This window comes from Triticum aestivum, chromosome 3A (assembly GCF_018294505.1).
Source record: "Triticum aestivum cultivar Chinese Spring chromosome 3A, IWGSC CS RefSeq v2.1, whole genome shotgun sequence".
Taxonomy (NCBI): Eukaryota; Viridiplantae; Streptophyta; class Magnoliopsida; order Poales; family Poaceae; genus Triticum; species Triticum aestivum.
In genome coordinates this window covers 74,966,051-74,984,068 of record NC_057800.1, presented here as the reverse complement: position 1 = coordinate 74,984,068, position 18,018 = coordinate 74,966,051, and positions in this window count along the sequence as shown.

Genomic DNA, 18,018 nt, shown 5'->3' with positions numbered 1-18,018 from the left:
GCTACCTAGCATAATATTGATCATGTAATCTAATCATGGCATGCATATTAAGACACGAGTGATTCAAAGCAATAGTCTATCATTTGACATTAAGACAATAATACTTCGAGCATACTAATAAAGCAATCATGTCTTTTCAAAATAACATGGCCAAAGAAAGTTATCCCTACAAAATCACATGGTCTGGCTATGCTCCATCTTCACCATAGAAAACATTCAAATCATGCACAACCCCGATGACAAGCCAAGCAATTGTTTAATACTTTTGACGTTCTCAAACCTTTTCAACTTTCACGCAATACATGAGCGTGAGCCATGGACATAGCACTATAGGTCGAATAGAATATGATGATGGAGGTTGTGTGGAGAAGACAAAAAAGGAGAAAGTCTCACATCGACGTGGCTAATCAACGGGATATGGAGATGCCCATCAATTGATGTCAATGTGAGGAGTAGGGATTTCCATGCAACGGATGCACTATGAGCAATAAGTGTATGAAAGCTCAAACTGGAAACTAAGTGGGTGTGCATCCAACTTGCTTGCTCATGAAGACCCAGGGCATTTGAGGAAGCCCATCATTGGAATATACAAGCCAAGTTCTATAATGAAAATTCCCACTAGTATAAGAAAGTGATAACTCAAGAGACTCTCTATATGAAGAATATGGTGCTACTCTGAAGCACGAGTGTGGTAAAAGGATAGTAACATTGTCACTTCTCTCTTTTCTTTCATTTTTTTAATTTTTTTCTCTTTTTTCCTTTTTTGTAGGCTTCTTTGGCCTCTCTCTTTTTTTGGGGGGGGGCTTCTTTCGCCACTTTTATTTTGATAACCTCACATGGGACAATGTTCTAATAATGATGATCATCACACTTTTATTTACTTACAACTCAATATTACAACTCGATGTCTAGAAAAAAGTATGACTCTATATGAATGCCTCCGGCGGTGTACCAGGATGTGCAATGACCTAGTGTAGCAATGACATCAAAAAACGGACAAGCCATGGAAACATCATGCTAGCTATCTTACGATCATGCAAAGCAATATGACAATGAATGCTAAAGTCATGTATATGATGATGATGATGGAAGTTGCATGGAATATATCTCGGAATGGCTATGGAAATGCCATGATAGGTAGGTATGGTGGCTGTTTTGAGGAAGATATAAGGAGGCTTATGTGTGACTGAGCGTATCATATCACGGGGTTTGGATGCACCGATGAAGTTTGCACCAACTCTCGAGGTGAGAAAGGGCAATGCACGGTACCGAAGAGGCTAGCAATGATGGAAGGGTGAGAGTGCGTATAATCCATGGACTCAAACATTAGTCATAAAGAACTCACATACATATTGCAAAAGTCTATTAGCTATTGAAACAAAGTACTACGTGCATGCTCCTAGGGGGATAGATTGGTAGAAAAAGACCATCGCTCGTCCCCGACCGTCACTCATAAGGAAGACAATCAATAACTAAATCATGCTCCGACTTCATCACATAACGGTTCACCATACGTGCATGCTACAGGAATCACAAACTTCAACACAAGTATTTCTACAATCCACAACTACCGACTAGCATGACTCTAATATCACCATCTTTATATAGCAAAACTATTGCAAGGAATCAAACATATCATATTCAGTGATCTACAAGTTTTATGTAGGATTTTATGACTAACCATGTGAATGACCAGTTCCTGTCATCTCTCTAAATAGATATAAGTGAATCAAGAGAGTTTAATTCTTTCTATAAAAGATATGCCCACGCTCTAACAAATATAAGTGAAGCAAAAGAGCATTCTACAAATGGCGGTTTTCTATGTGTAGAGAATCATGCAATCCAAACTTCAAAAGATATAAGTGAAGCACAAGAAGCATTCTATAAAGCCATACTCAAAAAGATATAAGTGAAGTGCAATGAGCATTCCATAAATAAACCAAGGACTATCTCATACCAGCATGGTGCACAAAAGAAGAGTGAAAACTAAATGCAAAAGATGCTCTAAGATTTGCACATATCGCATGAACGGAACGAATCCGAAAATATACCAATATTTGTTGAAGAAAGATGGGATGCCTTCCAGGGCATCCCCAAGCTTAGACGCTTGAGTATCCTTGAATATATACTTGGGGTTCCTTGGGAATCCCCAAGCTTGAGCTCTTGCCTCTCCTCCTTCTCCTCACATCGAGACCTCCTCAATCTTCGAACACTTCATCCACACAAAACTCAACAGAAAACTCGGTAAGATCCGTTAGTATAATAAAGCAAATCACTACTCTAAGTACTGTTGCAAACCAATTCATATTTTGTTTTTACATTTTAGCTACCATTATATAACTTTTCCATGGCTTAATCCACTGATAGAAATCGATAGTTTCACTATGCATCAAAAACAGAATCTGTCTTAAACAGGACAGTCTGTAGTAATCTGAACATTCGCCATACCTCTGGTACTCCAAAAATTCTGCCAAAATTAGAAAAAATAAAAAATTTGTATATAAAGACAGTGCAAAATTGTTTCAGAACCATTTGACGTTCCGGTAAAAAAATGTAAAATTGCACACTACAGCCAAAGTTTCTATTCTGCACCGCACAAACCAACAAGCAATGTAAACATCCTAAAGGCAAATCTTGGCACATTATTTTTATAACACAATTGATTTGTACAAGGGGATAATTATTTTTTTGAAAAGTTGCAGTAATCAAGATTCACAAAGTTTCCGTGAGAATGAACAAAGTTCAAGGAGCTCCCCACTTCAACAATGCTTGTCTCACTTTCACTTTCCTTTTTGAAAAGTTTTGGGTTCCACTCTTTATTTTTTTGTTTTTAAACTATATAAAAGCACTCAACATAAATAAATGACTCTCTAAAACTTCCGGGTTGTCTCCCTGGCAGCGCTTTCTTTAAAGCCATTAAGCTAGGCATATAGTGCTCAAGTAATGAATCCACCCGGATCCTAAGGTATATCAAAGCCAATTTTAATTAACAATGATTTGTGATTTAGTACTGAGCACAAAGTAACATATATCATGCAACAATGAAGTCTAACTCTCTTCCTATGCATCGTGATGTCATAAAAGAACAATTCATGCACACATAGTAAAGGCTAATGCATAGTATAAATAGTTTCTTGCAATTTTATCATATTTGAAACATGGAGAGGCGGAGATGTAGTTCCTCTCTCATAATAATTGCAAGTAGGAGCAGCAAGCACATGCATAATATATATATCAAAATCGTCATGTGCAGTAGTAAAATGCAACCCATCAATATAATCCTTAATAAGGGAAAACTTCTCCGATATAGTGTAGTCGGGAGAATTCAAAAAGATAATAGGACAATAATGCGTGGGTGCAATAGTAACAATTTCATGTTTAACATAAGGAACTATAGCAAGTTCATCTCCATAAGCATAATTCATATTGGCATCTTGGCCACAAGCATAGAAAGCATCAACAAAAAGGGATATTTCAAAAGAATCAACGGGATCATAACAATCATCCTTCGGTAAGCACGAAGGGAAATTAAACAATGTATGAGTTGAAGAGTTACTCTCATTAGAAGGTGGGCACGGGTAGCTAATCCGCTCTTCCTCCTTTTGTTCTTGGCTCTCCTCATCATCTTTTTCATCCAATGAGCTCACAGTTTCATCAATTTCTTCTTCCATAGACTCCTGCAAAATATTAATCTCTTCTCGGACAGCGGAGACTTTCTCAATAAATTCATCAATATGATAATTGTATTTATAATTCTCATAGAAATATTTAAGGATAGCTAAATTTTCAGGTCTATAAACTAAATCATCAAAATCTTCAAACTCTTTAAACAAAGATTCAATTTCATAAGCACCCATAAAAGCAACAAATTCTTCTATTTGTTCCACATCATAATAATCATATATACCATTAGCATAAGAAGCCAAGGTTTCATCATCATTAAATTCACATGAAAATGGAAGGTGTGGAGCCTTCATCCTAGAGCAACAAGTATAATCATATCAGAAGCATAGTTGCCGAGCATACCAATGCAACATATAAATTTGATCCCATAATAGTTTCCCTTTTTGATTCAAGTGATAATCCCTAAAGTATTCACGTTGATCCAACGTTACTCCCATTATAAAGTTTAATGGGGTTTTCTCAGGATTATCAAAGTAGTACATAATATCTTTCACATAATGAGCATCGAGGGTTTTAGAAGGTTCCCCATCTCCATGAGTCGCAAGTAAACCTAATTTTTTTGGTATTTTGTCTTCCATATCCACAACTAAAGATAGAGAACAACTTATAACAACAAATAAAAATTACTTAGTGATAAAGCAACCAAGCACACATGAGAATATTCACCCTATGCTATAACTACCCGGCAACGGCGCCAGAAAAAGGTCTTGATAACCCACAAGTATAGGGGGTCAATTGTAGCCTCTTTCAACAAGTAAGAGTGTCAAACCCAACAAGGAGCTAAAGGTATAACAAATATTCCCTCAAGTTCTATCGACCACCGATACAACTCTACGCACGCTTAACGTTCGCTTTACCTAGAACAAGTATGAATCTAGAAGTACTTTGTAGGTGTTGTAGGCTAGGTTTGCAAGATAATAAAGAGCATGTAAATAAAAGCTAGGGGCTGTTTATATAAAGACACAACTAAATTAGTTTCAGTAGAGATATTTTTTTCACGAGAAAGTTATTTGTCCCTAGGCAATCGATAACTAGACCGGTAATCATTATTGCAATTTCATTTGAGGGAGAGGCATAAGCTAACATACTTTCTCTTCTTGGATCATATGCACTTATGATTGGAACTCTAGCAAGCATCCACAACTACTAAAGATCATTAAGGTAAAACCCAACCATAGCATTATAAGGCATCAAGTCCTCTTTATTCCCATACGCAAACAACCTACTTACTCGGGTATGTGTTTCTATCACTCATGCCACCCACCATAAGAAAATCATGAACATATTGCAAACCCTACAGCAGGGATCCCTCACGCTTGCGCGACATGGAGAACACCATGGGACAGAACCAATAATAAAACATGCAACTCAAATCAATCACGATCATCAATTAACCCATAGGACAAAACGGATCTACTCAAACATCATAGGATAGCCATACATCATTGGGAAATAATATATAGCGTTGAGCACCATGTTTAAGTAAAGATTACAACGGGTAAAAGAGGGGTACACTACTGCATAGAGGGGGGGAGAGTTGGTGACGGCGGTGGTGAAGTTGTTGGTGTTGATTGCGGTGATGATGATGGCCCCGACGGTGTTCCGGCGCCACCGGGAGAGAGGGGGAGAGAGCCCCCTTATTCTTCTTCTTCCTTGACCTTCCCCCTAGATGGGAGGAGGGTTTCCCCTCTGGTCCATGGCCTCCAGGGCATGGGAGGGGCGAGAGCCCCTCCGAGATTGCATCTGTCTCTCTGTCTCTCTCTGTTTTTGCGTTCCCTGATTCTGCCCTTTCGCCGTTTCTTAAATTCCCGGAGGTTCGTAACTCCGATTGGGCTGAATTTTGGACACGATTTTTATCCGGATATTTGCTTTCTTGCAGCCAAAGAAGGGCACCAACCGCCTTACGAGGTGGCCACAAGGGCCCAGGGTGCGCCCCCTCCCTCATGCCCCCCTCGGGCATTGTCTCGTGTTGATTCTTCTTCCCAAAAATCACATATATTCGAAAATATCTCCGTCAGTTTTTATCCCGTCTGGACTCCGTTTGGTATGGATTTACTGCGAAACAAAAAACATGCAACAAACAGAAACTGGCACTGGGCACTTTATCAATATGTTAGTCCCAAAAATAGTATAAAAAGTTGCCAAAAGTATATGAAAGTTGTAGAATATTGGCATGGAACAATCAAAAATTATAGATACGACAGAGATGTGTCAGACCCTCGTGGCCAGGTGGTGTGGCCCCCAGGTATGTTCACAGTGCCATTAATTCTTAAATATTCTAGAAAAATCATATTGAATTTTCAGGACATTTGGAGAACTTTTATTTTTGGGGTTTTTTTATTGCAAGGATAATTCAGAAAACAGACAGAAAATACTATTCTGCTTTATTTAATCTCAATAACAGAAAGTAAAAACGAGGGTATAGAGAGCTGTGCTTTCTAACTTCGTCCATCTCATGCTCATCAATAGGAATCCACTAACAAGGTTGATCAAGTCTTGTTAACAAACTCTTTCCGAATAACATGAAATCGGAGAATTTTCGAATAACACTATGTTACCTCAACGGGGATATGCATGTCCCCAATAATAAGAATATCATATTTCTTCTTGACAGTAGGAAGAGGAAATTCAAAACCTCCAATAATAATTGTTGAAGTTTTTCCAATAGAATTTATACTATGGACTTGAGGTTGTTTCCTCGGAAAGTGTACCGTATGCTCATTACCATTAACATGAAAAGTGACATTGCCTTTGTTGCAATCAATAACAGCCCCTGCAGTATGAAAAAAGGGTGTACCAAGAACAATAGACATACTATCGTCCTCGGGAATATCAAGAATAACAAAGTCCGTTAAAATAGTAACATTTGCAACCACAACAGGCACATCCTCACAAATACCGACAGGTATAGCAATTGATTTATCAGCCATTTGCAAAGATATTTCAGTAGGTGTGAACTTATTCAAATCAAGTCTACGATATAAATAGAGAGGCATAACACTAACACCGGCTCCGAGATCACATAAAGCAGTTTTAACATAGTTTTTTTTAATGGAGCATGGTATAGCTGGTACTCCTGGATCTCCAAGTTTCTTTGGTATTCCACCTTTACAAGTATAATTAGCAAGCATGGTGGAAATTCCAGCTTCCGGAATCTTTCTTTTATTTGTAACTATGTCTTTCATATACTTAGCATAAGGATTCATTTTAAGCATATCAGTCAAACGCATACGCAAAAATATAGGTCTAATCATTTCGGCAAAGCGCTCAAAATCCTCATCGTCCTTTTTCTTGGATGGCTTAGGAGGAAAAGGCATGGGTTTCTGAACCCATGGTTCTCTTTCTTTCCCGTGCTTCCTGGCAACAAGGTCTCTCTTATCATAACGTTGCTTGTTTGATTGTGGGTTATCAAGATCAACAACAGGTTCAATCTCTACATCATTGTCATTGCTAGGTTGAGCATCGACATGAACATCATCATTAACACTATCACTAGGTTCATGTTCATTACCAGATTGTGTTTCAACATCAGAAATAGAAATATCATTGGGATTCTCAGGTATGTCAACAACAGGTTCACTAGAAGCATGCAAAGTCCTATCATTTTTCACTAGTCAACACATTGTTTAATAGAATTTCAGCTTCATCCGGTGTTCTTTCCCTGAAAACACAACCAACACAACTATCCAGGTGGTCTGTGAAAGCATCAGTTAGTCCATTATAAAAGATATCAAGTATTTCGTTTTTCTTGAGAGGACGATCAGGCAAAGCATTAAGTAATTGGAGAAGCCTCCCCCAATCTTGTGGGAGACTCTCTTCTTCAATTTGCACAAAATTATATATTTTCCTTAAGGCAGCTTGTTTCTTATGAGCGAGGAAATATTTAGCAGAGAAGTAATAAATCATATCCTGGAGACTATGCACACAACCAGGATCAAGATAATTAAACCATGTTTTAGCATCACCCTTTAATGAGAACGGAAACAACTTAAGGATAAAGTAATAGCGAGTTTTCTCATCATTAGTGAACAGGGTGGCTATATCATTTAATTTAGTAAGATGTGCCACAACAGTTTCAGATTCATAGCCATAAAAAGGATCAGAGTCAACCAAAGTAATTAACTCAGGATCGACAGAGAAATCATAATCCTTATCAGAGATACAGATAGGTGAAGTAGCAAAATCTGGGTCATATTTCGTTCTAGCATTCAAGGATTTTTCTTTCAGCTTAGCTAACAGTTTCTTAAGATCATATCTATCATTGCAAGCTAAAAAGTCCCTAGCAGTTTCTTCATCCATAACATAACCCTCAGGCACAACAGGCAATTCATATCTAGGGGGAGAATCTTCATCATCACTTTCATCAATATTAACGGTTTCAATAATTTCATTCTCTCTAGCCCTAGCAAGTTGTTCATCAAGAAATTCACCTAGTGGCACAGTAGTATCAAGCATAGAAGTAGTTTCATCATAGATATCATGCAAAGAAGAAGTGGCATCATCTATAACATGCGACCTATCAGAATCAATAGCATGTGTAGGTGTCGCAAGTTTACTCAAAACAGAAGGTGAATCAAGTGTAGAGCTAGATGGCAGTTCCTTCCCTCCCCTCGTAGTTGAGGGGAAAATCTTTGTTCTTTCATCTTTCAAGTTCTTCATAGTGATCAACAGAAATAAATCCCAAGTGACTCAAAGAATAGAGCTATGCTCCCCGGCAATGGTGCCAGAAAATAGTCTTGATAACCCACAAGTATAGGGGATCACAATAGTTTTCGAGGGTAGAGTATTCAACCCAAATTTATTGATTCGACACAAGGGAAGCCAAAGAATATTCTCAAGTATTAACAGTTGAGTTGTCAATTCAACCGCACCTGAAAGACATCATATCTGTAGCAAAGTTTTTAGTAGCAAAGTAATATGATAGTAGTGGTAATGGTAACAAAAGTAACAGTAGCAGTTTTGTAGTAATTTTAATAGTGGCAACGGTAAAGTAACTAAGCAAAGATCTATATGTGAAAAGCTCGTAGGAAATGGATCCGTGATGGATAATTATGTCGGATGCGATTCCTCATGCAATAGTTATAACATAGGGTGACACAAAACTAGCTCCAGTTCATCAATGTAATGTAGGCATGTATTCCGAATATAGTCATACGTTGTTATGGAAAAGAACTTGCATGGCATCTTTTGTCCTACTCTCCCGTGGCAGTGGGGTCCTATTGGAAACTAAGGGATATTAAGGCATCCTTTTAATAGAGTACCGGACCAAAGCATTAAGACCTAATGAATACATGAACTCCTCAAACTACGGTCATCACCGGTAAGTATCCCGATTATTGTCACTTCGGGGTTAACGGATCATAACACATAATAGGTGACTATAGACTTGCAAGATAGGATCAAGAACTCACATATATTCATGAAAACATTATAGGTTCAGTTCTGAAATCATGGCACTCGGGCCCTAGTGACAAGCATTAGGCATAGCAAAGTCATAGCAACATCAATCTCAGAACATAATGGATACTAGGGATCAAACCCTAACAAAACTAACTCGATTACATGATAAATCTCATCCAACCCATCACCGTCTAGAAAGCCTACAATGGAATTACTCACGCACGGCGGTGAGCATCATGAAACTAGTGATGGGGGAAGGTTGATGATGATGATGGCGACGGATTCCCCTCTCCGGAGCCTCGAACGGACTCTAGATCAGCCCTCCCGAGAGAGATTGGGGCTTGGCAACGGCTTTGTATCATAAAACGCGATGAATCCTTCTTTCTGATTTTTTTCTCCTCGAACATGAATATGTAGAGTTGGAGTTGAGGTCGGTGGAGCATCAGGGGGCCCACGAGGCAGGGGGCGCGCCCCACCCTCGTGGATAGGGTGTGGGCCCCCTTGCATTGTTTCTTTCGCTAGTATTTTTCATATATTCCAAAAATATTCTCCGTGAAGTTTTAGGTCATTCCGAGAACTTTTATTTCTGCACAAAAATAACACCATGGCAATTCTGCTGAAAACAACGTCAGTCCGGGTTAGTTCCATTCAAATCATGCAAGTTAGAGTCCAAAGCAAGGTCAAAAGTGTTTGGAAAAGTAGATACGATGGAGATGTATCATTGCGCGAGTCCACGGAGGGCTCCACCCATGAAGGGTCCACGAAGAAGCAACCTTGTCTATCCCACCATGGCCATCGCCCACGAAGGACTTGCCTCACTAGGGTAGATCTTCACAGGCGATCTCCTTGCCCGTACAAACTCCTTGGTTCAACTCCACAATCTTGACGGAGGCTCCCAAGTGACACCTAACCAATCTAGGACACACCACTCTCCAAAAGGTAATAGACGGTGTGTTGATGATGAACTCCTTGCTCTTGTGCTTCAAATGATAGTCTCCCCAACACTCAACTCTTTCTCTCTCAGATTTGGATTAGGTGGAAAGATGATTTGAGTGGGAAGCAACTTGGGAAGGCTAGAGATCAAGATTCAAATGGTTGGAATGGAATATCTTGGTCTCAACACACGAGTAGGAGGTTCTCTCTCAGAAAATGAATGCTGAAATGTAGGCACGTTCTGATGGCTCTCGTTTCTAATGAAGGAAGGGTGGACGGGTATATATAGCCTCCACACAAAATCTAACAGTTACACACAATTTACCAAACTCAGTGGGACCCGTTTGGAAAACTCGGTCGGACCGATTCAGTTCAAAATGTGAACATTAGGCTTTTCGGTGGGACCGATACGATCAACTCGGTGGGACCGATGTGCTAGCGTTAGGATGAAACCTCATCTCGGTTTGACCAATTACAAAAAATCAGTGGGACCGATTTTGCTAATAAGCAAAACAGAGAGTTGGTCAAGCAAACTTAGTTGGACCGATTGCATATCTTGGTGAGACTGAAATAATTGGAACAGGAAACAGAGAGTTTGCAAGCCCATCTCGGTGAGACCGAGATCCCATAGGTGACACCGAATTGATTATGGTTTCTGGCAGTGGCTATGCCAAGTGAACTCGGTGGCGCCAGATAGAATATTTCGGTGGGGCCGAGTTTGACTTTTGGTTTGTGACATATGTGGATATGAGAAAGTGGTTGAGGGTTTTTGGAGCATATCACTAAGCATTTTGAGCAAGCAAGCCATTAAGCAACACCTCATCCCCTTTTAATAGTATTGGCTTTCCTATGGACTCAATGTGATCTTAGATCACTAAAATGAAAATGTAGAGTCTTGAGATTTTGAGATTGAGCCAATCCTTTTTTCTTAGCATCTTGAAGGGGTTCCATATCCTCTTGTCCACGCCGCTCCATTTGTTAAACTTATCTGAAATATACTAGATAAAAATATTAGTCCAACGAGAGATATGTTGACATTAATTACCAAAACCACCCATGGAGCACTTGTGCTTTCAGTTGTTAATAAGACCTGATCAACCTTATTAATGGATCATTTTTGAGAGGTATGAATACTACTGGAATTAGGATCTTTGTCATCAGCCAGTTGATGGCAAAGAAGGTCTTTGCCATCAGCTTATAGAAAACTGACGGCAAAGAAAGAGATGACGGCAATGATCATGTTTGTCGTCTACAAGCTCTTTGTTGTCCGCTAGCGGACAACATAGAAGCTTTGTTGTCTACAAGCAGACGACAAAGAGGGAGGGTGGCCCACTAACGAGTACCACATAACGACCACTTTCTTTGCCGTCTGCTAGCGGACGGCAAATATTCTTTGTTGTCTGCTAGCAGACGACAAAGAGAACGACAGCTAACGGCTATGTTCGTCCCACCCCACCTCCCACTCTCCATCTCTCTTTATCTCACTCCACCGTGCAGACCCCGACCCTAACCGCCGCCGCCGCTCCCGACCCCACCACCCTCGCCGCCCTTGAAGCCCTTGCCGCCCGCTGCGCCAGTCCACCAGCCGCCACCCCGCGGTCCGCTATGCCCCCGCGGCCCTTGCAACCACTGCCCCGCCGCCCTCGCCACCCCGCGGTCTCTCACTTCACCCCCCGACGCCCTCGTTGCCCTGCCGCCCCGACAACTAGGTGCCCCGACGCCCACGACGCCCTCGCCGCCCCACCACCCCCGCCGGCCTGGCGCAACGCCGCCTCACCAACTAGGCGCCTTGCCGTCCCGACGCCCTAGCCGCCCCGATGATACGTCCATTTTGCATCATGCTTTTATATCGATCTTTATTGCATTATGGGCTGTTATCACACATTATGTCACAATACTTATGCCTTTTCTCTCTTATTTTACAAGGTTTACATGAAGAGGGAGAATGCCAGCAGCTCGAATCCTGGGATGGAAAAGGAGAAAATATTAGAGACATATTCTGCACAACTCCCAAAGTCCAGAAACTCCATGAAAGTCAGTTTTGGATATATTAAAAATATTGGGCAAAGAAAGCACCAGAGGGGGGCCACCCACTCTCCACGAGGGTGGAGGGCGTGCCCTACCCCCTGGGTGCACCCCCTGCCTTGTGGGCCACCTGGAACTGGAAGCCTCCCGATGCCCATCTTCTGGTATAAGGTGTCTCTTGCCCTAGAAAAAATCATAAGGAAGCTTTCAGGATGAAGTGTCGCCGTCTCGAGGCGGAACCTTGGCGGAATGAATCTAGGGCTCCGGCGGAGCTGTTCTGCTAGGGAAACATCCCTCTGGGAGGGGGAAATCATCACAATCGTCATCACCATCGATCCTCTCATTGGAGGGGTCAATATACATCAACATCTTCACCAACACCATCTCCTATCAAACCCTAGTTCATCTCTTGTATCTGATCTTTGTCTCAAAACCTCAGATTGCTACGTGTGGGTTGCTAGTAGTGTTGATTACTCCTTGTAGTTGATGCTAGTTGGTTTATTTGGTGGAAGATTATATGTTCATATCCTTTATGCACATTAATGCCCCTCTGATTTTGAACATGAATATGATTTGTGAGTAGTTACGTTTGTTCCTGAGGACATGGGAGAAGTCTTGTTATAAGTAGTCGTGTGAATTTGGTATTCGTTCGATATTTTGATCAGATGTATGTTGTCTTTCCTCTAGTGGTGTTATGTGAACGTCGACTACATGACACTTCACCATTGTTTGGGCCTAGGGGAAGGCATTGGGAAGTAATAAGTAGATGATGGGTTGCTAGAGTGACAGAAGCTTAAACCCTAGTTTATGCGTTGCTTCATAGAGGGTTGATTTGGATCCATATGTTTTCATTATATGGTTAGGTTTACCTTAATTCTTCTTTCATAGTTGCGGATGCTTGCGAGGGGGGTTAATCATAATTGGGATGCTTGTGCAAGGAAGGGCATTACCCAAGCACCGGTCCACCCACATATCAAATTATCAAAGTAACGAACGTGAATCATATGAGCATGATGAAAACTAGCTTGACGATAATTCCCATGTGTCCTCGGGAGCGCTTTCCTTTATATATGAGCGCCACCTTGATGAACCTTGTTTACTTTTTTTACTTGTTACCCGTTATGAATTACCTTATCACAAAACTATCGGTTACCGATAATTTCAGTGCTTGCAGAGAATACCTTACTGAAAATTGCTTGTCATTTCCTTCTGCTCCTCGTTGGGTTCAACACTCTTACTTATCGAAAGGACTACAATAGATCCCCTATACTTGTGGGTCATCAAGACTCTTTTCTGGCGCCGTTACTGCGGAGTGAAGCGCCTTTGGTAGGTGGAATTTGGTAAGGAAAAATTTATATAGTGTGCTGAAATTTACTGTCACTTGTTACTATGGAAAATAATCCTTTGAGGGCCTTGTTCGGGGTATCTTCACCCCGACCACTAGAGCAAAGAGTTGCTCCTTAACCTACTGAACCCACTGAAAATGTTTACTTTGAAATTCCTTCGGGTATGATAGAGAAACTGCAAGCTAATCCTTTTACAGGAGATGGAACATTACATCCCGATATGCACCTATTCTATGTGGATGAAGTTTGTGGATTATTTAAGCTTGCAGGTATGCCCGAGGATGTTATCAAGAAGAAGGTCTTCCCTTTATCTTTGAAGGGAAAGGCATTAACATGCTTTAGGCCATGTGATGATATTGGATCATGGAACTACAACCGATTGAAATTGGAATTTCATCAGAAGTTTTATCCTATGCATCTGGTTCATCATGATCGTAATTATATATATAATTTTGGCCTCGCGAAGGAGAAAGTATCGCTCAAGCTTGGGAGAGGCTTAAGTCAATGTTATATTCATGCCCCAATCATGAGCTCTCAAGAGAAATTATTATTCAAAAAATTTATGCTCGGCTTTCTCTCAATAATCGCTCCATGCTCGATACTTCTTGTACTGGTTCTTTTATGATGAAGACTATTGAATTTAGATGGAACTTATTGGAAAGAATTAAATGCAACTCTAAAGATTGGTAACTCGACAAAGGTAAGGAGTCAGGTATAACACCTAAGTTTGATTGTGTTAAATCTTGTATGGATACCCATGCTTTTTGTGAATTTAGCACTAAATATGGACTTTATTCTGAGATAGTACTTCTTTCTGTGAATCATTTGCTACTCATGTTGATCTCCCTAAGGAGAAGTGGTTTAAATATCATCCTCCCATTGAAGTAAAAGTAGTTGAACCTATTAAAGTTGAAGAAAAGACTATCACTTATAATGTTGATCCTATTGTTCCTACCGCTTATATTGAGAAACCACCTCACCCTGTTAGAATAAAGAATCATGCTAAAGCTTCAATGTGGTTCATAAGAGTAATGCTAGAACACCTACACCCTCTGAGCAAATTAAAGTTGAACCTGGTATTGCTATGGTTAAGGATCTCTTGGTCGATAATATTGATGGGCATGTTATTTACTTCTGTGATGAAGCTGCTAGAATTGCTAGACCCGATACTAAAAATAAACATACACCCGTTGTTGGCATGCCTGTTATTTCTATCAAAATAGGAGATCGCTGTTATCATGGCTTATGTGATATGGGTGCTAGTGTCAATGCAATACCTTATACTTTATGTAAAGAAATTATGCATGATATTGCACCTGCTGAGATAGAAGATATTGATGTTACTATTAAGCTTCCCAATAGAGATACTATTTCACCAGTTGGGATTGTTAGAGATGTTGAAGTCTTGTGTGGGAAAATTAAATATCCTACTGACTTTCTTGTTCTTGCTTCCCCACAAGATGACTTTTGTCCCATTATATTTGGTAGACCCTTCTTGAATACTGTTAATGCTAAGATAGACTGTGAAAATTATATTGTTACTGTTGGTCTACGGGATATGTGTCATGATTTTAATTTTGCTAAATTTCGTAGACAACCCCATGATAAAGAATTGCCTAGTAAAGATGAAATTATTGGTCTTGCTTCTATTGCCGTGCCTCCTAATGATCCTTTAGAACAATATTTGCTAAACCATGAAAATGATATGTTTATGAATGAAAGACGGGAAATAGATGAAGTATTCTTTAAACAGAGACATATTTTGAAACACAACTTGCCTGTTGAAATTCTAGGGGATCCTCTTCCACCCAAGGGTGATCTCGTGTTTGAGCTTAAACCATTACCTGATACTCTTAAATATGCTTATCTTGATGAAAAGAAGATATATCCTGTTATTATTAGTGCTAAGCTTTCAAAGGAAGAAGAAGAGAAATTATTGAAAACTCTGAAGAAGCACCATGCTGCTATTGGATATACTCTTGATGATCTTAAGGGCATTAGTCCCACTCTATGCCAGCACAAAATAAAATTGGAGAAAGACGCTAAACCGGTTGTTGATCACCAACGACGGTTAAATCCTAAGATGAAATAAGTGGTAAGAAATAAAATACTAAAGCTTCTGGAGGCAGGTATAATTTATCCTGTCGCTGATAGTCAGTGGGTAAGTCCTGTCCATTGTGTCCCTAAGATGGGAGGTATTACTGTTGTTCCTAATGATAAAGATGAATTTATCCCACAAAGAATTGTTACAGGTTATAGAATGGCAATTGATTTCCGCAAATTAAATAAAGCTACTATAAAGGATCATTATCCTTTACCTTTTATGGATCAAATGCTAGAAAGATTATCCAAACATACACATTTTTGCTTTCTAGACAGTTATTCTGGTTTCCCTCAAATACCTGTGTAGAAAGAGGGCCAGGAAAGGACCACTTTAACTTGCCCTTTCGGTACCTTTGCTTATAGACGTATGCCTTTTGGTTTATGTAATGCAACTGCTACATTTCAAAGATGTATGACAGCTATATTCTCTGACTTTTGTGAAAAGATTGTTGAGGTTTTCATGGATGATTTCTCCGTGTATGGAACTTCTTTTGATGATTGCTGAAGCAACCTTGATCGAGTTTTGCAGAGATGTGAAGAAACTAATCTTGTCTTGAATTGGGAGAAGTGCCACTTTATGGTCAATGAAGGTATTGTCTTGGGGCATAAAATTTCCGAAAGAGGTATTGAAGTTGATAAAGCTAAAGTTGATGCTATTGAAAAGATGTCGTGTCCTAAGGACATTAAAGGTATAAGAAGTTTCCTTGGTCATGCCGATTTTTATAGGAGGTTCATTAAAGACTTCTCAAACATTTCTAGGCCTCTGACTAATCTCTTACAAAAAGATGTTCCTTTTGTCTTTGATGATGATTGTGTATAAGCATTTGAAATACTTAAAAAAGCCTTGATTTCTGCACCTATTGTTCAGCCGCCTGATTGGAATTTACGCTTTGAAATTATGTGTGATTCTAGTGATTATGTTGTAGGTGCTGCTCTAGGACAAAGAGTTGATAAGAAATTAAATGTTATGCAATATGCTAGTAAAACTCTAGACAGTGTCCAGAGAAGTTATGCTACTACTGACAAAAAAATAGTAGTTGTATTTGCTTGTGATAAGTTCAAACCTTATATTGTTGATTCTAAAGTAACTGTTCACACTGATCATGCTGCTATGGAAAATAAAGATGCAAAACCTAGACTTATTAGATGGGTTCTCTTGCTACAAGTTTGATTTGCATATTATTGATAGGAAGGGAGTTGAGAACCCCGTTGCAGACAACCTGTCTTGGTTAGAAAATGTTCTTGATGACCCACTCCCTATTGATGATAATTTTCTTGATGAACAATTAGCTGTCATAAATGCTTCTCATACTGCTCTATGGTATGCTGATTATGCTAATTACATTATTGCTACATTTATACCACCTAGTTTCACATACCAGCAAAATAAAAAGTTTTTCTATGATTTAAGACATTACTTATGGGATGACCCACACCTTTATAAAGAAGGAGTAGATGGTGTTATTAGACGTTGTGTACCTGAGCATGAACAGGAACAGATCCTACGCAAGTGTCGCTCTGAGGCTTATGGAGGACACCACACTGGAGATAGAACTGCACATAAGGTATTACAATCCGGTTTTTATTGGCCTACTCTTTTCAAAGATGCCCATAAGTTTGCCTTATCTTATGATGAATGCCAAAGAATTGGTAATGTTAGTAGACGTCAAGAAATGCCTATGAACTATTCACTTGTTATTGAACCATTTGATGTTTGGGGCTTTGATTATATGGGACCGTTTCCTACCTCTAATGGGTATACACATATTTTAGTTGTTGTTGATTATGTTACTAAGTGGTTAGAAGCTATTCCAAGTCGTAGTGATGATCATAACACCTCTATTAAGAAGCTTAAAGAAGTTATTTTTCCGAGGTTTGGAGTCCCTAGATACTTAATGACTGATGGTGGTTCACATTTTATTCATGGTGCTTTTCGTAAAATGCTTGCTAAGTATGATGTTAATCATAGAATTGCATCTCCATACCACCCATAGTCTAGTGGTCAAGTAGAACTGAGTAATAGAGAGATTAAAATAATTTTGCAAAAGACTGTTAATAGATTTAGAAAGAATTGGTCCAAGAAACTTGATGATGCATTATGGGCCTATAGAACTGCATATCAAAATCCTATGGGTATGTCTCCGTATAAAATGGTTTATGGAAAAGCATGTCACTTACCTCTCGAACTAGAACATAAGGCATATTGGGCCATTAAAGAGCTCAATTATGATTTCAAACTTGCTGGTGAGAAGAGACTATTTGACATTCGCTCACTTGATGAGTGGAGAACCCAGGCCTATGAGAATGCCAAACTGTTTAAAGAAAAAGTTAAAAGATGGCATGACAAAAGGATACAAAAGCATGAGTTTAATGTAGGTGATTATGTTCTGTTACACAACTCTTGTTTAAGATTTTTTGCAGGAAAACTCCTCTCTAAATGGGAAGGTCCTTACGTTATCGAGGAGGTCTATCGTTCCGGTGCCATAAAAATCAACAACTTCTAAGGCACAAATCGGAAGCTGGTGAA